The sequence below is a fragment of the Balaenoptera ricei genome, chromosome 7, assembly GCF_028023285.1.
Source record: "Balaenoptera ricei isolate mBalRic1 chromosome 7, mBalRic1.hap2, whole genome shotgun sequence".
Classification (NCBI taxonomy): Eukaryota; Metazoa; Chordata; class Mammalia; order Artiodactyla; family Balaenopteridae; genus Balaenoptera; species Balaenoptera ricei.
The window spans coordinates 64,785,414-64,811,656 of NC_082645.1; the positions used below are offsets into that span (position 1 = coordinate 64,785,414).

General features: G+C 40.4%; 1 long non-coding RNA gene across 6 annotated transcripts in view; it reads right to left on the minus strand.

Moving 5' to 3' along the window:
• Window positions 1–26,243, minus strand: part of LOC132368564 (uncharacterized) — a 547,341-nt gene that overhangs the window by 178,504 nt on the left and 342,594 nt on the right. For all 6 annotated transcript variants that reach the window (XR_009504126.1, XR_009504127.1, XR_009504125.1 and 3 more), the window contains one exon: window positions 2,662–2,764. This is a non-coding gene — a long non-coding RNA (uncharacterized LOC132368564). The remainder of the gene's footprint in view (window positions 1–2,661; window positions 2,765–26,243) is intronic.

The following is a 26,243-nucleotide window of genomic DNA, read 5'->3' on the forward strand; positions in this document are numbered from 1 at the left end:
GAGCCAAAGTCTCACATATATCCCCAATGTTGAAAATAAACTCAGAGAAAGTGAGTCAAGCTCAAATATACAAATTGATGATCTCACCAAGGATATCCACCAAGGATATCCTACTAGAGAACGGGCATGGGATAGATCTATTCTGCTTCCACCCACAAACTAATTACAATTATAATTACATTACCTGTAATTATAAACATAATTAATTATATTCCTGCAGTGCTTTAGAGCTTACAAAGTACATTCACAGACATTAATTATTTAACCTCATCAGTACTCTGCGAGGCAGGCAGAGCAAAAAACCCACAGAATGGCACCAAGGGCTTCTCACTGAGCCCAGATCTGTTGCCTCCAGGTGGCCATTTCCTTCTCTCTCTCTCTCTCTCTCTCGTGATTATCTCCTTAAACCAAGCTTATGCTGAAAGTGAGAAAAGATCCCAATTTCTAGAGACAGTGATGGCTCTGGCTTCTTGGTCAAGCAACTTCCAAACAAACCAGCACAAGTGGTGTTCAGAGAAGGAATGAGCCAGAATTTGTAGGAGGGGGTACCAGTCACAGTGACCTCAAGGCCTGGGTTTTGTCCAGTATGCAGGATCAGTTGGCACTTCCAGAGCCATGGTCCATGTTGTCACGGACAAGAGTCATTAGCAGAATGACAGACTTTGGGAGCTAGAAGAGCAAATATCTATGGTGCCTCTAAGAGGTGCACCTTGTTGGGAATGCCAAGAGTAAGTCAGAGCCCCACGCAGCCTTGGTAACGGGAGAGACCCTTGTCATAACACCATGCAGTTCAGCCCTTGGCTTTTGCAGGTTAGAAGCTCAAATGTACAGCCTTCTGCCCGCCTTTCAAGGTTCTCCCCCCCCTCCCCACCTCTCAAAATCCAACCTGCCACATCTCTCTAGGCTTACTTCCCCTTATGCCTTCATATCCCATCCACTCACCATCTCACAACCAAGCCACTTCCTATACCTTCCAACGCCGTGCTGGGCTCCGTGTTGCAGGGCTCCCGACCCCGCCCATCCTTCAAGTCCCAGCCCAAGGCCTGCCTCCTCCGATAGAAGGGAAAGTAGATGTTGGCCCTTCTGTTGAGAACTTAGAGTTTCCTTGGCAAAGAAATTTGTACTCAAATAACTACAATAGAAGTTGTAAGGTGTTCAGGGCCCTAAAACAGTGCTACTTAAGGTGTGAATGAGCGAGGTCAATAGTACCTCGGAACTGGTTAGAAATGTGAACTCTTGGGTCCCACCCTAGACCTACTGAATTAGGATCTTCAGGGCTAGGAATCAGGATTTTAACAAGCCCTTTAGGTGAATAAGATGTCTGCTAAAGTTTGAGAACCCCTGCCTTAAAAGGAGATTTTTATGCCAAGTCAGAAGAGGAAGTACTTCTAGGAGATGGCCCTATAGGACTGATAGGATTCAGACGCCTGGAGATGGGTAACAGGCATTCCAAAGGTGAAGGCAATGGGAGCAGAGGCCTGATCCAGGGGGGTGGTCTGGGAACAGCAAGGACTTCCATATGGCCAGCATCTAGGATGGCTGCAAGAGTTGCTGGTAACTTTCAGTAATAACATATTAATGTTATTAAATAATAACAATAATAATAATAACAGTTAACATTTACTAAGCCCTTATCATGTGCCATGTAGATTTCTAGATGTTATTCTAGAATATTCTTTCTCACCAACAACCCTATTGAGCAGAAAGTGTTTATTAGATGATCCCCATTTAAACATAAGGAAAGGGAGACTTGGAGAAAGTAATGAAACTGCCCAAGTCATACAACTTGGGTTTGAATTTTCACAGCAATGAGGATATAGGTTGAGTTTTAAGCTTGGCAGTCACAGCTTGACTTTAAGGCAATTTGAGAACCATATAGGGATGACTGACACACAGACAATTCAGTGGCAAGGAGACCGGTTGACAGCCATAATCCGAGAGAGAGAGGAAAGGGAGCAAGGATTAGCACTGGGGCAATGGGAATGAAAAGAAAGGGGCAGGTTCCAGACAGCACAGGGTCTGAGGAACAGGACTTGACAAGGGATGAGATGGACAGGGCAAAGGACAGACTGGAGTCAAAAACTATTCTGGGAGCTTAGTCTGGGAGGAAACTGGAATCATTAACCAAAGAAGAAAACAACAATAATAACAACAAACACATCACCCTCTTCTTCATATTGGACTGTATTTATCAAATACTTATACTCCAGATACTATTTTAAGAGTTTTAGATAAATCAGGTCATATTCTTTTTACAACAAAATTAAGATGTAGTTACTATTATCCCCATTTTACAGATGAGAAAACTTATTCTACTCTCATATGAAATAGCACTGGTATCTTTTCAGTGATTAGAATATTTGTTCCTTGAAAGAATTCAAACAGGTTTCTTCCAAACTTGGAAGCAAACAGAACACAGCCAAGTAAAGCAAGGTTATTTAACCCAGTAGTTGCCAACTTTCTTCATGCACCAGAATCGCCTGTGGAGCTTTCCAAATGTGCCAGTGCTGGGGCTTCACACCCAGAGATCATGATTTAGTTGGTCTGGGGAGACACCAGGGCAGCATTTCTCATTTGTTGTTTAAAGATCCCCCAGCTGTTTAATGTGTAGACAGTGCTGGGACTACAGAATTGGCCAATGGACAAGCATTTATCGCTTACCTACTAGGTGATAGGTGCTGTGCTCCATGCAGTGGTAGATGCCAAGGTGAATAAGATGCTGCACTAGCCCTAGGAGTTGATATCTTCCAGGATCTGCATAAGACTAAGAGGGAAGACAGAAACAATGTTAGGGAGCAGAACAAAGGAGGTGAATTCAGCTAATGACACAAAATTAATCCCTGGAGCCTGAAGGAGAATCAGGGAGGACTCAAGAAGGACAGTGTTTATACTAAATAAAGCAGATAAGGAAACCATCAGAGATTGCTGTGTAAAGTTATGCGCCCACTTTGGAGGTTAAATGGTGTAGACCAATTTGTCATCTTCTGCTTCCTTTCTTTGCAAGAGGAGCTCTGAATGGTTTAAGTATCCAGGTCTGGGTCAGGCCCTGGCGCCTACACTGCTGATGGTGGGACATGTCTTTCTCCTGGCCAATGGGAAAAGAAGGAAAACATTTCAGGAGCTGCTGAATCCCAGTGTCTTTATTTGAACTTCCCTGGACCAGGCAAGTTAGTGGTATTTATGGCTTAAAAGAATTTCCAGCTGTAAGTTTATCTTCTTGTTAAAAATCAGCCATCCCCTACCCCAAACAACCAAAGACAATAAATCAAGGCTTAAGTAAGAAGCAAAGACTTATCTCTACAAATAGGAATCCCTATGGTTGCTAACATACTATTTTTTTAGTATCAGGCATCCTAAGAGGTTAAGTGATTTGTGGGTGGGGGTGAGCTTCCCTTCAACTCGGTACACAGAAGGCGTGGAAATGAGACCAGATGTTGTCTGAGTTAAGGGAAGAAGAGTTGGGCTAACATTTCCTGATGAGTTCCAGGGCCTAGTCAAGGTTTTACCTCTCCCAAATGACACACACTGGGGCTGCTGTTATTCTTAACTGATTCTGCCAATTGATGACTATCCTCTCCAGTCTAGTTCCTTTCTCTTTCACAGAAACAATGGTGTCAAAACAAGCAAGTCTCATTCCTGAATACTGAACGGATGTACAGTTCTGTCATTGTCATCGAGGGGATAACAGCAGAGTATGGTGGCCGCCAACTGGTGCAATAAGCTACTACTATTTTATCAAAATGTAAAAAAAAAGGAAAAGGTGCTATTTGATGCTCACTGACCTCAAATATCCTCTTCCAAGAAGGATCTGTGCTCTTCTTGTTCACACCTGGGCTCAAGTATAGCATCAATGATGGGCCCAGATAATGGCCTTTCTACCCTAACACCCAAATTGTGCTCACTCCCCATCCACATTGTATCACAAGAGTTGGGGGTGTCATTTTCCCCCTGTTCAAGGTCAGCCTTATTCATGGGTACAGTAGAAGGAGCCCATGTAAATAGAAGGCCTTTTACACCAAATATGTTTACTGGTCTGTCAATGTCACATTGTCTGAAATGTTTTCTTTTCTGAACAATTTCTGAATAATCTTTGGCAATATTTTCTTTTGGAAAATTTGGGAAGATTGCTTACTCTCTCAGAATGTCATTTAAAATGCGTATACTCTTTGGGACTTTGGTTCCACATCTTAAGCCACTTTCTATTATTTATTCCCCATGATACAGCAAGTTTTCCAGTACTATTTATACTAGTAATAATACACACACACAGAGTGGTTGAGTTTAATTTAAAACCTACAAGTCATCTTCATGGAAATTACTTATTCTTCACAAACACTATTCCATGTGGGCAGATTGAGCCTTAACTTCCCCGTATTAGAAGTAGCTGCCTTTCTCCTCGGAATGCTCTTGGCTCTGTCTGTGGTGTAGGACGGGGTGAAAAGTCAGGAGAAGGGAAACGAGCTGTCATCAGCAAAAGTTTTTTCCAGGGAAAGTTAAGCATTCACTCAGTTTTTCTTCCTTTCACAAAGGGAAGTGCACATTGCTGGGGTCCTCCAAAGCTCAAAGGGAAATCTATATGATTCTTTTTCCCTGACAAAGTTTTCTCCCACCCCACCCCTTTTCTTGGGAAATTTAAAAAACACAGAAAAGTTAAACTCTCACACTCATACTTCCCAGAGTTAACAACTATTAACATCTGGTCATATTTTCCTCCAAGTTTTTTTAAAGAAATAATATGTTTCAGATTCCAAATTCCATCCCTTTCAACCAGTCCACTCCTCCCACACCCACACCCAAGGGAAAGAAAGCCACTTTCATGAGTTGGGTGTGGATCTTTCCAATCTATTAAAAATATATATGTTTTATACACTTATGTATGCAACAAGTAATATATAGTATTACTTTCTATATGTATTTTGTTATTTAAATAAATGACATCATTCTTTATAGTGTCTGCAACTTTCTTTTCTCCCCGACTATTTAGCATTAGGTTTTTGGCAATCTATCCAAGTTGAGGTATGTAGATCTATTTCGCCTCTTTCCATTATGTATATATCACATTTCCAATTCACTACTGATGAATATTTAGGTTCTTTCCAGTTTTTCACTATTTTCTGCCATGCTGCAACAAACATTCTTGTGCATGTCTCTTTGTACACACATACAACGGTTTTTGTAGGAAATATATTCAGTAGTAGAATTTATGGGCCTAGTGTATGCACAATTTCTATTTTACTTAGGTTCCGCCAAAAGACTGAAAGAGGCTATATTGATTTACATTCCCACCTGCAGAAGGTGATTGGACCATTTCCCCCACATACTGGTCAATACATGATATCAATATTATCAGACATTTAATTTTTTTCCAATTGAATGGTTAAAAAAATGGCTAAGTATTGGTTTTATTTCTCATCTCCATGGCTATTAGTAAGTTTAATTATCTTTTCATAGGTTTATTGTCAATAGCAGTTTTCTTTTATCATATCCTTTTCTTATTTTTTATTGGATTATTATATTTTTATTACTAGTTTGTAAGGGTTTCACATGTACCTTGGATAGTAATCTTTTGCATATGATATACATCTTCTTTTAAAATAAATCTTTTTTTCTTATTTTTGAATTGGTAATATATTCACATGGTAAAACCTAAAGAGTTACAAGAGTACAATGTGAAAAGTGTCTTTCTAGGTCTATTACCCTCCCCCCCCAGTTCATTTTACCTTCTTGGAGAAAAGCAATGTTCTAGTGCACCCTTCCAAAGAGTTCTATGCATATGCAAAAAAATAGTTTCTATGTTCTTCTACAATTACTTTTTGTAAACTCATAAGATAGCATACTACACATTCATTCTGCATCTTGCTTTTTTTCACTTAAAGATATCTTAAAGATCATTCTAAATCAGTTTACATTCCTTCTCTTTTCCATTTTATTTCATTTTATTTATTATTTTTGGCTGCAGTCTTCTTTTATAATGATGGACCAAAATTTTTTTTTTTTAAACATCTTTATTGGAGTATAATTGCTTTACAATGGTGTGTTAGTTTCTGCTTTATAACAAAGTGAATCAGTTATACATATACATATGTTCCCATATCTCTTCCCTCTTGCGTCTCCCTCCCTCCCACCCTCCCTATCCCACCCCTCTAGGTGGTCACAAAGCACCGCGCTGATCTCCCTGTGCTATGCGGCTGCTTCCCACTAGCTATCTATTTTACATTTGGTAGTGTATATATGTCCATGCCACTCTCTCACCCTGTCACATCTTACCCCTCCCCCTCCCCATATCCTCAAGTCCATTCTCTAGTAGGTCTGTGTCTTTACTCCCGTCTTGCCACTAGGTTCTTCATGACCTTTTTTTCCCCCTTAGATTCCATATATATGTGTTAGCATACTGTATTTGTTTTTCTCTTTCTGACTTACTTCACTCTGTATGACAGACTCTAACTCCATCCACCTCACTACAAATACCTCCATTTCATTTCTTTTTATGGCTGAGTAATATTCCATTGTATATATGTGCCACATCTTCTTTAACCATTCATCCGATGATGGACACTTAGGTTGCTTCCATGTCCTGGCTATTGTAAATAGAGCTGCAATGAACATTTTGGTACATGACTCTTTTTGACCTATGGTTTTCTCAGGGTATGTGCCCAGTAGTGGGATTGCTGGGTCGTACGGTAGTTCTATTTTTAGTTTTTTAAGGAACCTCCATACTGTTCTCCATAGTGGCTGTATCAATTTACATTCCCACCAACAGTGCAAGAGGGTTCCCTTTTCTCCACACCCTCTCCAGCATTTATTGTTTCTAGATTTTTTGATGATGGCCATTCTGACCGGTGTGAGATGATATCTCATTGTAGTTTTGATTTGCATTTCTCTAATGATTAATGATGTTGAGCATTCTTTCATGTGTCTGTTGGCAATCTGTATATCTTCTTTGGAGAAATGTCTATTTAGGTCTTCTGCCCATTTTTGGATTGGGTTGTTTGGTTTTTTGTTATTGAGCTGCATGAGCTGCTTGTAAATTTTGGAGATTAATCCTTTGTCAGTTGCTTCATTTGCAAATATTTTCTCCCATTCTGAGGGTTGTCTTTTTGTCTTGTTTATGGTTTCCTTTGCTGTGCAAAAGCTTCTAAGTTTCATTAGGTCCCATTTGTTTATTTGTGTTCTTATTTCCATTTCTCTAGGAGCTGGGTCAAAAAGGATCTTGCTGTGATGTATGTCATAGAGTGTTCTGCCTATGTTTTCCTCTAAGAGTTTGATAGTGTCTGGCCTTACACTTAGGTCTTTAATCCATTTTGAGTTTATTTTTGTGTATGGTGTCAGGGAGTGTTCTAATTTCATTCTTTTACATGTAGCTGTCCAGTTTTCCCAGCACCACTTATTGAAGAGGCTGTCTTTTCTCCACTGTATATGCTTGCCTCCTTTATCAAAGATAAGGTGACCATATGTGCATGGGTTTATCTCTGGGCTTTCTATCCTGTTCCATTGATCTATATTTCTGTTTTTGTGCCAGTACCAAACTGTCTTGATTACTGTAGCTTTGTAATATAGTCTGAAGTCAGGGAGCCTGATTCCTCCAGCTCCATTTTTCGTTCTCAAGATTGCTTTGGCTATTCGGGGTCTTTTGTGTTTCCTGGACCAAAATTTATTTAACTAGTTCCTACTGATTGACCTTTATGTTGCTTCCAATTTTTTATTATTAAAACTTGTGTTTCTTATACATATATTATTTTATACATATACAAATACCGGTAGGGTAAATTATCAGAAGTAAAAGTACTAGTTAAAGCTAAGTGTTTTTTAAATTTTAATAGGTATTACCAAATTATCCTCTGTAGAGGCCGTACCAAATTACACTCCCACCAGCAATGTAGGTGTCACTTGTCTTTTTTAAAGATTAATATAATAATAACAGATAACATTTATTGAATGTTTATTATAGGCCAGGCATAGCTATAAATCCATTGCTTGTATTTTAAAGAAATCATTATGGAAAATGTCAAATGTGAATAAAAGAAAAGAAGGTAATGAACTCCCACATACCCCTCACCCAGCTTCAATAATTAAGAACATATCTACAGTGCTGTACGTCAATTATGTCTCAATAAAACTGGAAGAAAAAAAAAAAGAACATATGGCAAATCTCCTTTTATCTATATATCCACCCCCATTCTCTTCTCCACATACCTGTTGGATTATTTTAAAGCAAATGCCAGGCATTGTATCATTTCATTCATAAATATTTCAATAGCATCTCTAAGATATATGGATTTTTTAAAAAGTAACCAGTGTCATTATCATGCCATAAACATTAACAATAATTTTTTATGGTCACTTAGTCACCAGTCAGTACACAGATCTCCCCAACCAACCCACTAACATCTTTTTACATTTGGTTTCTTTGAATCAGAGTCCAAACAAGGTCCACACATTTCATTTGGTTGCTACGTCTCTTAAATTTCTTTTAGTTCCTAACAGCCCTCCTCCCCCTTGTTTTCTCACCATTTATTTATTAAAGAAAAAAGTGTCAAGGTGGTCAAAAGTTATAACTTCTAGTTATAAAATAAATAAGTCATAGTGATGTAATGTACATCATGGTGACTATAGTTAACAACACTGTATTGTATATTTGAAAGGAGCTAAGACAGTAGATCTTAAAATTCCCCTCACAAGAAAAAAATTGTAACTATGTGTGACAATGGACGCTAACTAGACTTATTATGATGATCATGTATATATATAAAATTTAAGGTTGAACACCTGAAACTAATATAATGTTATATGTCAGTGATACCTCAATAAAAAGAAAAGTGCCATTTGTTCTGTTCGATTGTATTTTAATTTTGTTTATAATGGGTTTTATTTGTTAGTTTGTTGCCATATGAAAGAATTAAATTTTGCTATAGTCAAATTTAAGTACCTTTTCCTCTATAGTGCATGTTTTTGTATCTTATTAAAGAAAGCCTTTCCCACTCCCAGAAAAAAATTGTTTTCCACATAGGTTTAGAGTAATGTGATTTACATTTTAGGCCTTTAATCCATCTAGAATTTATATTTGCATATGATATAAAGTAGAAATCTCATTTTTTTTTCCCATGGGGTAGGTCTATTCTATACCCTTTCTTCAGTGATTTGCAATGTTATCTCTGATATAATGCGTGGCTCTGTTTATAAGCTCTCTCCTTTTGACTGATCTATTTATCTGATTTGACTCTAATACCTCACTATTTTAATGACTATAGCTTTGTAATATGACAGGCCATTGTTAGGACAAATTTGGTTTCAAATTTTTTAATGTGCAATAAAATCAGGCTAATCAGAGCCCTCATATGTCCAAAAAATGATGGACTTTGGTTTAGGAGGATAATGACATTTTACAGGCTGCTGGAATTGAGGTAGGAGTCCATGTTGTGCTAACAGATAACATTTAAAAGCTAGATTTACTTTGTTTGGAAAGGTTTCATGTAGTTCTTCCATAAGTACTGTACTTTCATAATGTCTTCTCAGATCACAAAGGATTTCACCCTTTCTTCCTCTTCTCCTCCTCCATCCTAATCCACATGTGTGGGCAGAGAGAAAGGGAGAGAGAGCTCATGAATCCAGGAGGCGAGTGAGGGTAAACATGCAAATCTTTGGTTTATAGATTAAGAATAAGATTAAGATTAAGAATAAGAAGTGGGAGAGGGTCAAGCCCCAAGTCACAGGACTCTTGTTATTTGCTATCCTGCCAACTACTAAATTTAGTAGATTTCAATGCCTCAAAGAGCCGATAGCTGGTCATGATTAATTTATCAGATACCTACTGCTTGACCAGTCTTGAAGAGGTGGGAGGGATGGAGCACTGAATGTACTGATCAGCTCTCAGATGAGAAAGGAGTGTTCTTGCCTCAAGGAAAGAACATGAAGAGCCCCAGACACAGAGACCTGTCTCATTTCCTTGAGGCTGTTTGAGGGAATGACTTCCACCCTGCCTCAGCGTGAGCTCCACACCACAAGAGCAAACACTGCTTTTTTCACTCCAAGCGTTCAAAGACCTTTGTACATCTTCCTTAAGGCTAATTAAATGTTTTCACGGTAAAGCATACGTAGGTCCAGAATCAAAGAAAATACACTTGATAAAAATTAACTCAGGGTACAGCACATTATTTGAGATGTGGTTTTTATACATTGTGCAGAGAAAAAGACCTGGTTGCGTTTCTAGTCTCTGACTTGATGAAGCCCAAAAGATAATAGGCAATTTCACAGCCAAGACAGCTAAAGAGGATGCTGTCTCTTTGGAAACTTAAAGAGTAAAAGCAGAAAATCAACTAATGCTATATTCTACATGGTATACAGCAAAGAGTGATGCTGCCAGTGATTCACTATCACAGGGACATGAGGCTTTTGTTTGGCAGAAGAAGACCAATGAATAGGACTCTTAATCAGTCATCCAACAAATATTTACTGCTCCCTATAATACTGAGGAATCCACAGTGGACAAGACATACATGTGCCATCTTTCATGGAATTCCCATTCTAGAGCTGAAAAGGCAAACAAGTAAATAAATGGCAAGCTTCAATAACTAGTATGAAGGAAACAGACAAAGGGCTGAGGTACATGCCAAATACAGGGAACCTGTATTATGTCGGGTGCTTAGGGAAGGCTTATCCGAGGAGCAACACTTAGGTTGAGACATGAGGGAGGCAAAGGAGCTGGCTAAGCAAAGACCAGAGGGTGGAAAGTTCCTAGCAAGTGAATAGGCCCTGAAATGTGCAGAGGCTTGGCAGGCGGAGGAGCTGACTGGAAAGCAGAGAGGTGGGGCCTGCTGACACCAGCTGACAGCGCAGTGGTAGGAGGTGGTTGCTAGAGATAGGTCCTGGCCGGGTGGTGCCAGGCCTTGGAGGCCAAGGTAATTCATTCACACTTTTACCCAAAGAGCAACAGAAATCCTCGGGCAGTTCTTTAGCAGGAAAGTGACACAATCTGGTTTACGTTTTACAAAAATCTATCTGCTCTGTGCAGAATAGATGAGAGGGCAGATGTTTACGTGAGAAGAGATGGTGGCTTGGACTAGGGTGGGAAAGTGAAGAGGCAGAAAATGGTTGGATTCCATTTGGAAATGGACTAGACTAGTCTTGTTGGCAGACTCTATAGAGAGGGTGAAGAAAAGGGTGAATCCAAGATGACTATTAGGTCCTTCGCTTGAGGAGCTGGGTGGATGAGAGTGCCTTTTCCCCATATGGGAAAGACTGGGTAAGGGAGGGAATAGACTGGAAGTGGAAATTAAGTGGTCCCTTTGGACAAGTTTAATTTGTGGGTATATGATTCTGAAATTCGGAGGAGAGGTTTGGGCTAACAAGAAAAATTGGGGAGTTGTCAGCATATAAAAGATACTGGACATGGGAAGGAAAGAGGTGATCTAAGGAGAGAGTTTGGAGATAAACAAGAAGAGGGACAAGAATCAAAATCTGAGGAGCATCAACAAAAGGTGAGGAGCTCACCCAATGGCCTGTGAAGGAAAAGGAAAAATAGTAGAGTGTGTTGTTATGGAAATCAAAGAAAAGAAAGCATTTCAAGAAGGATGGAGAGGTTAGCTTTGTTGAATACTGCCAGGATCCTCAGAGAGTAGGACTGAGGGATTAAGCAAGGCGAACCTGCCCAGGATTCTAGCTCCTAGGAGGTGGTTTCTCAGGAGGCTTCGGCTCCTCTATGTGATTATACACCCGAAGTTCAGGGATTTACTTAACAAAAGGATTTGTCAGCCAACCTCCCACCTGGGGCTTACCAGCTTTGAGGCAAACTCCGACCAAGACCATCACGGGAGATCAGAAACCGAGCACCTCATCCCTGCATCACTGCCCTGCTCCTCACTGGCTGTCATAAGGTCAGACTTCCTAGGTCTGGTCTTACGCACTACTTCAAGACTATTCAAATATGCTCAAACCTGGCATCACATTTTTCAGGAAAATTTATCACAACCTATTAAAATTTAAAACTTTCATGTACTCTGACCTGGCATTTTTGCTTCTATGTATCTCACAAGAGCTAAGATCGAGGTTCAAGGTTGTTCCAATCTGCAGTATTGTTTGCAATAGTAAAAACTTGGAACAACTTAAATGTCCACTCATAGAGAGGTGCTAAATATTAAAGTATGACCTATCAATACAGTTGAACGTTATGGAGCCATTGGGAAAAAATGTAGTCTTTCTAGATGTGCTGACACGGACAGGTTACCAGGAGACACTGTGGTGCTGCTTGCCCAGCATGCACTTCCTTCTCCTTGCCTTCTAACAGATCCCCAGTTTTGTTCTGGTCACCATCCCCTCCCCAAGGCAGCCCATGAGACTCAGGCTTTAGCCAATCCATGCTTTCCCCTAGAAATTCTAAATGTGAAGATCCTCAGAGAAAGAAGGAAGGGATGGTGGTAGGGAAGAGCCACCCACCAGAAGGTGGGAATCACCAATCAAAGTGCACAGAGAACCCAGCACTGGACCCCAGATTATAGGAGATTACAGCATTTTAGAGATAAACTGTCTAGCACCTTACATATAAAACATTCTACTTATGTTTGATCTCTATAAATGTAAAAAGTGTGTTATTTTTAACAGCTAACCAAAAGATGCTGCATCTTCACAAGCTGTGACACTTGCTACCTCATAAACGTTTATCTTTTCTTCAGGGTGATGTTACACAGTGTGATGTTACACAGTGTGAATGAAAACCCTTCAGTGTGGGAAAGAGGAATCAGGACTTCTGTTGTTAGAAAAGAAAAATGTGGACAGGGTAATATCTGCAGACTGAGGATGCTCATAAACTTTATCTGAAATAAAATGTGATACTCATGAATAAAACAGATTTTAAAAATGTGAAGATTCTCTCCAAATCGGTTCTCAACTCCGTAGCCAAAGAGATTTTTAAAAACCTAATCACTTCACCTTCTTCTTCTTGCCCTTGGAATAAAGATCAAAATCCTTTACAAAGGTCCATGAGGCTCTGCATGATCTGACCTGACTCACCACCCCTCCAGCATCATCACTCTCCTGCTTGTTCTCTGGACTCCAGCCACACTGGCCTTCTTTCTGTTCCTTGAATCAATGTTTCTTCCTGCCACAGACCCCTTGAACATGATGTTCTCTCCACCATCATCCTTCAGATAGCTCAAATGTCAACTTCTCAGGGTCGCCCTCCTGACCACTCAAGCTAGATTAGATCCATCTATTTTTAAGCTCCAATGCATTGTGCACTTTTTCCTCTTAGCCCTTCTTATGATGTATAGTCATGCATTCACTGTGTGAGTATTTGATAAATAACTATCTCCCTCACTCAACCACAAGACCTCTGAGGGAAGAACTGTATCTGTCTTGCCCAAAATTTTATCGGTAGTATCCAACACAGCACCTGGGGCTTAGGAGGTGCTCTGTAAATATTTATCAAATAAATGAATCTGGAATTGCGTCTTACACATAGTGGGAGCTCCACTGATAATCACTGAATCAAACTGAACTGGAGACAGCGATTTGAATTTGTTCTGTTGATTTTGATCAAATCAACATACGTGACTTTAAGATTTAAACATAATAGGGGCTTCCCTGGTGGCGCAGTGGTTGAGAATCTGCCTGCCAGTGCAGGGGACACGGGTTCGAGCCCTGGTCTGGGAAGATCCCACATGCCGCGGAGCAACTAGGCCCGTGAGCCACAACTACTGAGCCTGCGCGTCTGGAGCCTGTGCTCCGCAACGGGAGAAGCCGCGATAGTGAGAGGCCAGCGCACCGCGATGAAGAGTGGCCCCCGCTTGCCACAACTAGAGAAAGCCCTCGCACAGAAACGAAGACCCAACACAGCCATAAATAAATAGATAAATAAATAAATAAAATTAAAAAAAAAAAAGATTTAAACATAATATATTCCTCCTTCCCCCATCCATCAGTAAATCCCATAAACTCTACCTCTAAAACACATCCCAAATCGTTCCCCTCCCCTTCATCTCCACCACCACCACCACCCTAGTCCAAACCACAATCAGCTCTTACCTAGATTATTGCAATAGCTTACCAACTGGATCCTACTTCCAACTATGTCTCTAGACAGTCATTTTCCATGAGGCAGATAAGATAACCTTTTAAGTACATCAGATCATGTCAGACCACTGCTTAAAACCTACCATCACTTCCCAACACACCCAGAAACACACCTGAGATACAATTCAAATTCCTTACCCTGGCCTCTTCTGGCTTCTGAAAACCTCTTTGATATAATATCATACCCTTCTCAGAAAGTGCCTCTACTCTCCAACCCATTGGTCTTTCTTCTGTTCTTCACACACGCCAATTTTTTCCCATTTCAGGGCCTTCACTGACATGTATCTTTGTCGACACTGCCCTTCCTACTTGGCCATGCCTGACCACCCAATTTAAAATAACCAGCCAGTCTGTCACATCACTCTGTTGTAATCTACCTGGCACTTATCTCTACCTGGCATTTTTCTTATTTATTTCTTCATCTGTCTTGTCTACTGCTATATTCCCCATACCTAAAACAGTGTCAGGCCCCTAACTGATGGTTAATAAACTTCTGTTGAATGAATGTACATCTTTAATTTCTTACAAGTTGATTTCCAGGCCTATTACTTCACTGAAAGTACTCTCTTTCAGGTGCCTCCAGAAATAGCATTTTAGTTCTAACCTTGACCTTCCCCACCCCCACCTCTGCTGTGTATTGAATACCTCCTTCTCCTTCTACTGTTTGCTTCCTTTCCTTCCATAATACTTCTCTCCTGCTACCCAGCTGACTGCTCTTTCTCTCTCCCTTTCACTGGCTTCTCCCCATTCTCACACTTAAAACATCCTCCATAGTTTAACTTTTTATTCTTCTCCTTCTCTTAGAAACACCCTGCCCCCAAACCCAGGAGTTGAGTTACAGTTAATTCTTGTTTTCCCTTTGGCTTAGAGAGCCAAGCTGTCATCTCAGCCTTCTGAGTCTTCTCTGCAACATTTTTCTTGGATTCAACATTTTTCCCATTCCCATTTCAGGTCCCCTCTGTTTTTACCTACAGTAATGCCAACTCTTCTTACTTTGTAAATGCCTCTTTCATTTCCCAAAACTCAGAATCACAAAATGGTAGAACTGAAAATATCCCTTGAGGCAACCTGTCCAACTTCCTCATTTTTTTGAAATGGCCAAACTGAATCCCAAAGACAACCCCACAGTTTGCTCAATACTTGAGTTAAGCATTCACTTTAGAGATCTTTCCACCTCTCCTTCTAGATAGTCTTCTTCTTTGTCTCCAAAATATTCTTCCCTGCTTGGCTTTCTTGCCTACACAGCTGTCATGTCGATCTTCCTCAAGATGGAGATGACCCCAACATTCTTCTACTCAAAAACTTCAGGGACTTCTAATGCTTCCATTAAACTGAGAAGTCTACTCCCTATTCCTAGAGATACTGCTAACAGATTTCAGCCCAAACCCCTCAGCCTGGCATCTGGAAACTCAAGTTTTCACAAGCTGATACCTCTTCTGTTCACCTCAGAGAACAGAAGGGGAATCAATAGAAGCAAGATATTGGAAGACAAATTTCAGATCAATGTGAAGACGTTTTCTAATTATTAAAATTGTTCTCTAATGACATGGGTTCTCTTGGGAGATGGTGAGCATCCTGTGAGCTTTGATGCTCAAGAATAGGCTAGGCATACGAGAAATGTTGGAAAGAGGGCTCTGATCATGGAGATGGGCAGGGGAACTGGTTGAGATAATCTCAGATTCCTTACAACTCTCAGCTCCAACACCCAGCATTCTCCCCATGTTAACCTACCCCAGGGTTCCTTTTCACAGCACCCCCCTACACAGCAAACTGAACTTCTAGCTATTCTCCATATGGCTCCACGCTTTCCAATCCTTCTGTGCTTTTGTTTATGTTATTCTTGCTGCCTGAAATGTCTCTTCCTACCATCGCCATGAAACCAGTTTAAATGTCACCTCTTCTATGACTCCTTTACAGATACCTCGAATTAGGTCAGTCTCTCTCTACTTCCCTTAGCATAGAATTGTATAATTGTTTCTTCCAGGCTGGACTGAAAGGAATGCTAATGGACATCTGGTCCAAACACCTATGATTCTGTTCCCTTGCTGTCTCCTCTTCCAGGGATTACTGCACACCATTGCTGGACAAATCCACATACTCTTCCTTGCATTGCAATCTGGTCCCTGTTAGGGAAACTCCAGCGTCCCTGCCTTAACTATTGGGTTGGCCAAAAAGTTCGTTCGGGTCTTTCTGTAGGATGCTACGGAAAGACCCGAATGAACTTTTTGGTCAGTCCAATATGTGCCCCCTCAGCTCTGCAGTCCAGCATCCCCATCAGTAAGTGCCTAAAGCTGACTTTCCCAGCAGAGAAGTCCCTCCCCTTTCGTCAGACGGGCTCCATCTGCATCTCTACCTGTGTTTCCTGACCCTTCTTCCCTGTATGCTCAGGCCATTTTTTTCAACCCCTAATGCTTTCCCCTCTCTTCTCTGCTAAGAAATGTTTTATACTCCCCTCTAGGAAGACTTTCTTAACTAAGAGGGCTGCTCTTTTTATTTTAGATTTCTTGATTACTTGGCCAGACAGAAATCAAGTGTCTCGCTCTGTATTGATATGAATTGTTTCCTAGCTGTTTTGAGTATTGACATCTTCTCTCCCTACTAGGAACATGAGCCACCTCGTATTTCTTTTGCCCACTCCCACCCACCCAATGTGTCTAGCACACAGGAGACAATAAATACTTGTCGATGTCCATTAAACAAGTTATATCTTATCAGCAGCCATCTCATCAAAGAGTAGTTCAAACTGTATTTTGTGCTGAGAAGCAAAACCAGATAGAGAATTTAAAAAATTTTAAAGATGTATTGGGAATGGGAAACCAAGAGAGAAACTGAATATTAGCAGTGAAACAAAGAGGGCAATAACCCTTAATAGTTTCCTAAGGGAGCAAGCATGACTGCTTTAATTGAAGCAGAAAGACACGAATACCGGAGATGTGCTCATTTCACACCAGGAAGATGAATCAGAAAAGTTGCCCCTAATATTTTTTTCCCGAGTGATGTATTATGGGATGAAAAGCTTATAATACGTTATGGTTGTACCTTTGACATATGATTTAACCCATTGGTGCACTGTCTGGACTTCTTGCTTTGCCTCTGTCTGTGTCTAGCCATTAGAAAGGAGATTCCGAAATAAGAGCAGAAATAGAGCCTTATACGGGTTTGATGTGGACAGTGAAGTCTCTCTGCAGATTTATGTTGAGAATTTACAGTAGCTTAAGAATTACAAAACTGAACAGTGCGATATAAAAGTTATTCCTTAGAGACAGATCACTCTGAAGTCTGGCTCCAAGTGGTCTTGCTTAAGCTTCCAGGCCAAATGATGGCAGACGAATATATTGCTAGAAATTGGAGATGTGGCATTTCACTCTTCCAAATGTTTCCAGAATGGTAACTTGTACTGCAGGAGAATCTTCAGTACAAAACAAAGCTAAGCCATGGTGTAGACCCTCACCCTGACCCAGGCTTAGGGAGGTGGCCAGTGCCTAACTGGTCCTTCAGAGGGTTCTGTGAAGGGAGCTTCTGAACATTCTGACATAGACTCAGTGAAATCGGATTAGGAGTGGAGAAACAGGGTCCTCTCTGCATGCCCTTTTGTGCCCTGTTAACCCACACGACCCAGGCGCATTTGCTTCAAAAGCTATCAGCTTAAACCTCACTATCTTTCACAATAAAAGTCTTTTCAAATTTTTAACAGAACACATGGTTTCTTCACTTTAATGCTATGCTGCTAGCTCATTTTTTAAAATTATTTTATTGTGGCAAGAACATTTAACCTGAGATCTATCCTTTTAACAAATTTTTAAGAGTACAATATAGTACTGTTGACTATAGTTACAATGTTGTACAACAGATCTCTAAAACTAATTCATTTTGCTCAACTGAAACTTTATGCCCGCTGTAGTAACTCCCCAGTTCACTCTCCCCACCAGCCACTGGAAACTATATTCTACTCTTTGATTCTATTAATTTGACTATTTTAGACCCTCCTATAGGTGAAATCATGTGGCATCCATCTTTTTGTGATTGGCTTATTTCATTGAGCGTGACATCCTTGAGGTTCATCCACGTTGTTCCATATTGCAGAATTTCCTTCTTTTTAAGGCTGAATAGCATTCCAGTAAGCACATTATGACCCCTAAATGTTTTTCTGTCGTGCTTGCATGGAGCCAGCCTAGCTACATCTCATATTTGGCAAGTTTAATGAGTTTCCTCTCCTATCTCTCTTTTCCATCAAGAAGATCATTCCTAAAACATTTAAGCAAGAGTTGAGCTCAGCCCAATACTCATAAACCTCACCTTCCTCTGCCTTCTGGGTCATGCTGACCTGGTCTTGGGGTAACCACTCTGGCTGTATTCTGTTAGTTAGTTGAACACCCATCTAATGGTGGTGTGGTCTATACAGCATCTTCCTCTGTACAACTGATGACTATGGCACGCGGGAGAGCACCAAAAACCAGAGTACAACAGAAAATAGAGCATATAATCTGCTTCCTTTCAACCCATTAGGCCCATCTCATGGTTGTAGAGCCAAGCTAGCTATGAAATATTTTCTGACTGCTACCCTATTCTCAAAAATATTTTGCTATCACTTTGCTGAGTTAGAATAAATGCCTCCTTGTGTTTGCTAAGCTTTGAATTTCATCTGTGGCAATTAGCCTTAGATTCTTCTATGTCCACTTACGAAAGAGTCTCACTGCAAATTCCATATCTTGATTTCATCCACATATGATTCAAGACTCCTCCTTCCGCTTGTGTCCTTGCTCCAGGTTAGAGCCCTAGAATAAATGCTAGGCTATTTATTTTCTGTGGTCTCTCTTCCCAGCCATTTGGCGAATGCATAGCCTGTCTTTCCCTCCAGAATTGCTCCTTTACAGGAATGTATATGGATTGAACAGTAACAATCCTCATCAGCAGGCTTGGGGAGGTGTGGTGGGGTGCAAAGTGCCTGACTCAGGCTTTCCCACAAATCTGAGAAATGAATCTAGATAGTTCTGCTATTCTTTAACAGCTATCTTTGAAGGGAAAGAGATGGAGAGAGAACAGATGTCTGAGTCCACCTTAACAAAGTTGATTTTCTTGAGTCAGGTATGGAGCCAGAAGGACCCACAGCGCAGCAGGCGAACATGACAGAACAATGCAATCTAAAACTTCCACTTCAAGGACTGACAAACTGGGTGTTTCCTTTTTTAAAAAGCATCTGCTTTGAAGTGGATGTTCCAACAGCATGTGGGATGCCTCAGCTCAGACCAGGAATCTAACTTTTTTCTAAAGTTAGGATCTGTATTCAGGAAAAAGAGAAGATGGATTCTAGGTTATCATATTCTACTGATCTAGCACAAAAGCCTCAAGAATGCTTTAGCTTCTAAATCTATTTAGGATTGAAATGACAAGTGGTAAACTCTAAAAGATTGAACTGAGGAAAAGCACGTTAGCGTATTTAAAACCCTTTGTTATTAACATTAATAACAATTAATTACTAACATTTATTCTGATTTATGGACACCTGCTTAGCATCACAGACCCACCTCTCCAATTATTTAGTGATACAATGGCACATTCATGTTGTTCAGAGAAGCCAAGACTTTTCTAATTTCCTGTGTAGCCACCTTCACCTCTGCGTATATCTTCCTATTTTAAATTACCACCAGGCTTCAAACATATTTGCCTGGTTTTGAAAGCAGTGGGAGGTGCTTTTTGAAGTTTCTGAAATGCATACACATGGGTATGTGCATATGTGTGCATGTACACACACACAGGTCATTCGATCCACCGACAAAAGATCCCTTTCGTGCAAAAGTTTTCCAAGGACTTAATATCACTCAGATATACAAAACTTTTTTCCCCTTATTTTAATGACCTATCACAATTAGATGTGTTTCTTATTTATAACACTATTTTTGCAACAACAAAGAAATGTGGGATAAGTGATGACCAAAATGACTTTAGAAGTCAGTGTAGGACATTATTTTCTGCTATTAGTCCTTACCAATGTCAAGTGCAAAATTTAAATTAACAAGCACTTCCCTTATTGGAATGACTTCAGCACTTCTGCTGCCTTCCATTGATTTCTATTTACTTTGGCAGGCACAGGCAAGAAGAACATATTTCTGTACTTGAAGAATCAACCTAAGACTTCACGAGGCTGTATAGATAGATGCAAATGTCATGATGAAATGTTGCTGTGAGGTTATTCTAAGAATTAACATAATACAGGAGGAACACTATTTATGTAGTGTTCCTGCAGGCCTTAACTTCCCGTTAGTGTTGTGTTAGAGCCATCTCCTGGCTATAATTCTCATATTAACAACTGGCCTATAGTTCTTTCACTTAGCAGTAAATACGATGTCAAAGCCATTTCAAAACTAAACAGCTTACCTGCAAATGTGTTGTTTGCCAGCTATCCCCAACCAGAGGTAACCCTGACCCCAAGCTAACTTATGGGGAAGAAGCCCATGTTGCTACTACATCACTGCATTACTGTTGGTGACTGGTGTGTATAAGGGATTATTCTTCATTAGAAACACTAAAAATAAACATTTCCATGGCTCAAGTTGGCCGCAGAAAAGTATAAAAATCTACGGAAAGGCCAAAATAAGTTTTGGACTCGTCCAGTTTTTTGTTTGTTGGTTTTTTAATTCTTTTAATCTCTTAGCTTCAGGTTTCTTGGAATTGAAAAGTGAATGGGATAAAAGCAATCAGAAGATAGTCCCTCTCTTTTTACTCTTCTCCACCTTATCACCTGCAGTAAAACTCCAACCATACGATGGCATATTCAATTCAAATTCATCTACCAAAGGTAACCAGGCAGAAATCCAGAATTTCGTGAACCCATCTTCTCTATCCTGGCATTGCAAACATTTGCCAACAGTCAGTGAGAAGCCCCATTGGCTTTATCAATAGTGTAGAAATAAAGAAATAAAAGTTAAGGTAAAATTTTTAAAAGTGAGATCAAACCTTGAAAACTACAGAAGACATTTTCTCACTCTGCTTTTAAACTAAAAAAGACTTTGTTGATCCAATGCCAACCTCAATCTCTTCTTGCAAGACTGGTCGTAGCAGGAAGCAGCCCTGGTACAGGGACAGAGGACCCAAGGACACCAGAAGCCTGGTTGAAGCTGGATGGGAGGAGGGGTATTTGACAGGCAGGAGGCAGCTCATTCAGCTGCACCTTAACCAGAGCACCCGAGCTAACACTCCCTCCCTCCGGGGTGGGGAGAGAGGGGCATCGGCTCCTTTAATGACCCCAGATAGTCAAGACCTCTGTTTTCTGTATTATCGCAATTACTGGGAAGCCAGGCGGGTAAGTCAAAGCAGCTGCGGACCCACGTGCACATGAACCATGCATGCGTTGCGCTGTCCCTTCATATCTCCTCACACAGGTACCCACCTCCCCACATCCTGGGCCAAATCCATTTTTTTTGAGTTGTTATATACAAATGCCGCTTCTCAGAAATTCTGAGTTATTTTGAATGCTGCTATGTACTTATCTTCACCTCTCTGAAACACCGGCTAATGATACACATAGAAAAAAAATCAGCCGGACCCTACATAAATGGACGATTGCTAAGAAGGAAATTTCTACAGCAGATAATATCTCATGGTGCCTCCTGCCGTTTTGATAGGTGATTCCTAAGCCGCAGTACTAGTGGTCTGTCAGTGGGCAGTATTCAGCCAGGACCTTACCCTGACTCACCTTTACTCTCTCTTAGCCCCTCAACAAACCTATCCTGACTCCCCTAGAAGCCAGGGTCTTGCTCTCATTCAGCTTCTAAGTCAAGGGACAATTCATTCCTATGAGGTGGAATGAGTGTGTAGGAAATGAGAACAAAAACTATATCAACGATAAAAATGGAGGTTCTCAGGCCGACCACACAGAGGCCACCTTCCCTTCATAAGGCCAACTTAAAGGGGGCAAAGAAAACTTTTGAACCACTTTGGTAAGAAAGGAATGTGTAGTCTTTCAGGCCCAGATATGATTTCTGACTATATTCTTGGAGGTTTTCCAGGTTAGAAAGTAAATCTAAATGAGAACTTCTGCCTCCTTAGAATATAAGCAAAGACTGGATTTTGTTAGGTCCTGCATCCAGTTACCAATTTCTTTATAAGTTGTCTTCCTAATATTCATTGGGAAGTAGTATTTGGGGATTTAAAATGAATTTATGTTAAACAGATGTGGAAGTAGCACTTAGTTTTATTTGTCCAGCTATCACTTATTTAGGCCTCACTGTGTATCAGGAATGGTTCTAAACACCACTAGTTTAAACCCATTAAAGCCTCATTGGAACTCTATGAGAAAGATGCTGTTATTGACCCCATTTACAGATGAGGAAACTAAGCACTGAGAGGTTAAGTAATATCCACAGGGTCACACAGCAGGTGGGAGTAGCAACTTCCACACAATCTTTTCTAATCTGTCTGGATATCTGTTTGTCAGGGAAGCTCTGAGAATGACAGTCTGAACAGCTCATGTTCATCCCCAAGGCACCCCATTCTCTGCTACCTGCTGGAAATACTCCCACCTGAACCCTGTATCCAGAGCAAAATCTGCTCAATGCCAGGAAAAGCAAGAGATCTTCAGTGCAAACACCTTCAGGCCCCTGAAGCCAGGGAAGGAAGAGACAAAGCAGAGTCCACTCTGTGGCTCCTTGACCCTAGACTTGAGGGAGGAGAATCTTACACCAAAAGAGATCTCGGTGGAAAACAAAGACTAATAATAAAAGCTTTAAAAGATGCCAGGCAAAACCTTCTCCACGAGATATGCAAGAGCCATTGCTCCAGGGCTGGGTGACTGGACAGACAGGGCAGGCAGGGGGGAGAAGTGGCAGCTGGGCTCACACCCATCTCGGCGATCAAATGCCCGGTGCTCTGGACCAGAGTGCCCTCCCTGCACCAGATGGCACAAAGGATTTGACGAGGAAAGGGCAAGCACTGGTTTCTTTCCTAGGAGTCTAGATATAATGTGAAACCTTGACCATGTCAGTGTGATAGATACCATCAGTCAAATTCCAAGCATTTTGATGGAGAACTGCTCTTGCAACATAGGCAAGAGGCATTTGCAATCTTGCACCACAGAATTAACCACCTGCAGTTAACAGAACAGAAGGAATCAACGCTAAAGATAAGACACAGGTTAAAGATAGTTTCAAGGGTGACAGAGTGAGCTCCTTGACACTGGAAGTATTCAAGCATCACTTGGCCCATATGTTATAAAGGGAATTCAGGCATCTAGGTGGTTTGACTAGATCAATAGCTTCCAAACCTAGACGTTCACCAGTCTCTTGGAGAACTTTGAAAAAATACATATTGCCGGGCTCAGTGCCATACGGTTAGATTCATTAGGTCTGTAGTGGAACTTAAGGAATCTGTAATTTTCATAAAAGTCACAGCTATTCTAGTGCCCCCAGGACTGAGAATCTTTGGATAGGATAACCTTCGTGATTCCTTTAAACCAGAGGGTCTATGATTTCTTGCCAAGGCTCTGAGCCTCACCCAACACATAATTACAGGTAGAAAAATGCTGGTGTAGATTGCTTGTCACTGGGGAATGGTTTTTAGCCCCAAACAATGCAATGGTTTGCATATTTGCTGATGTTTCCCCCCAAAAGCACGCGGGAATGAATCATTATTGAAACAATTTACTTTCAGTTAGTGCATGAATGCCTTCCCATGATGCTCTGATGCTTTGTTTGTCCTCCTATAAAAATTATTTATGACCCAAGTGTGATCTTTTAAATCAGAATACTTATTCCTGAAATCAAAGCTCTAGCATGCTAATGCAAGTAGAAACCTTGATAATTTTTCAAAGCCATGTTGAATATTCAAAAGCTGGAACTGAAGGAAAGGAGTTAACATTAATTAATATTTGAAGCAGTAAAATAAAAGCAACAGTGAAGCTAATTTTGCAGGACAATTAATCATGAGTCTCGCTAATTACACATGGGATTTTGCAAATGATTTTTTCTCAGGTAGCAAAGTAAAAATGATAATCTGCTACCCATCAAAATCATTGGCTTCTCACCAATGTCCCCAGCAAGAGCAATTAGTGGGAACAGCAGAGCCCTAGTAATTGCATGTCAAGAGAGGAGAATGTGAGAATTTTAATTGCTCTAAATAAAGACCACTTGCTCATATGTACACCTGATTGTCCAAAACAACTCTGCAAGCCGGAGCAAGTATGCCTCCATTTCCAGGTGCCTGCATAAAAATAACTCTGGGGGAGCAGTATTCTCCCAGCAACCCATGCAGTTTCTGGAAGAAAATATCAATATGCATTCACATTCTGAACTGCAGTGTCATCACTTGAATATAAGAACTGCAAAAAAAAAAAAAAAAGTACCCACTTGGGAAAATGTGCATATTCTTTATATTTGTCCAATATTTATTGCTGACATTTTTTTTGAAGAACTTTATCTACAAAGTGCCAAGGGCTTCAAATTTACTGAATTTTAGGATCACCAATAAAATGTTTTTAACAAGACATCTCAAGAGGGCATAAAATAAAAAATTACCATATTCATGAGTGTAAGCCTCTAAGATTGCAATGCTATAAACTGGATGTTTATAATTTGCTTGTGGCTTTCTTAATTAAAAACTGGTAATTAGAAACTCAAGTACTATTTTTACACTTCATCTTCTACGTTTTCCATGCTACTGTTACTTTTCAGTTTAATATATGTACACATGGATGCACACAATTGCAAATGATCAATAATATTTAACTGTGTGTCTAAAACCTAAATGATGATGGATACATTTAAATACTGCTTCCCAGGAGATTATTATTCCAATGGCCATGTCGTGGCTTAAACATTTAGTTTAAACAAGACAGCTATCCTTTTTTGCTCTTCCAAAGATGCATCATTTACTCTCATTTTTAGGCCGACTTGCTGAATTTCCTTCCAAGTACTACTGGTATCTATTGTCTGCACGCCTAACCTTGCATCTTCAAGTACACCATATTGAGATGCTAAACCACCACGCTTTTCCTGCTATTAGCTTTGTCGGCTAGGCGTTAAGCAAGGAGCAGTAACCTCAGCTTACCACCATATCTTCTTTGCATGTCCAAAATTGTGCACACGGTTTACTACACCAGAACTACTTAAAAGCAACAAGCAGGACACGGGAGGGCTGCTTCCTTCGCTGAATTACCAGCAGATCACAGGTGTGTATCTGGCTCCCGTTGGTGATTCAGGTAATAACACTAGGATGGTGATTTAAATGGTTACAAGCTTTTCCAGGGAAGGCAGTCCTCACAGTCGCATCATTTTGCAGCTATTGCTCACAAATGGCAAATTATTTACCCAGCCTCCTTAAGTGATTGCTTTTGATTTTATTATATTTTAAAAGAGAAACCTTTGAAGATGGATGCTTTCCTATCAAGGCACAACGATTATGCCATCCTTAAATTAGAATTCCTTCTTTGGGTTATCATATATACATATCTCACAAGACCTTAATCTAACCCCCTACTTTTTTTGAAACATTAATTTGGGGCCAAAAAAGCATCTGAGTCAGAACAATCATTATTTACTTAGAAGCATTTTACTAAGGCACAAAGACTATGCTGTTTGTTTTTGTAGGAAGATCTTTCAGAGGGCCAGGAATGAATTGACAAAGCCATGAGGGTACAAAAGCTGACTGGGTAACATAGCTTCATGGCCACAACTCAGGTTGCCCTAAAGAACCTGATGTGAATTATAAGATGATTTTTAGAAAATGCGTAGTTTTTACAGATCAAGATTACAGGATATATTATTATTCTAAATTTCTAAAGAGCAAAAGGAGTACAGCACAGAATTCTCCAAGTTTCTTCCTTGGGCTGTAGAAGTTCTTTCAGCAGCATCTAGAATGCTAACATATACATTTTGTTTCCTGGGTTGTCTGGCATTAACACCCAGGGATTGCTAGTGCTATTTACATTACTACTCACTACTGGGCAGAAGAAGAACAAGGAAGCTTTTTGATCAAAATGTGTAATTTCCCAACATTAAATGTTTATAAAAAGGTGTTACAGTAATAAGGGGTTTGGTGTGCCAGAAGTTTCCAAATCAAGAGCCAAACCACTTCAGAGCGAACTCCTAGATTCTAGCTGCCCATTGAGGGAACAGAGTAGAGCTTGGCTTGACCTTTGCCCCACACAACCCTCAGGACCTTTTGTGGTTTTTCTTAATTATCACATC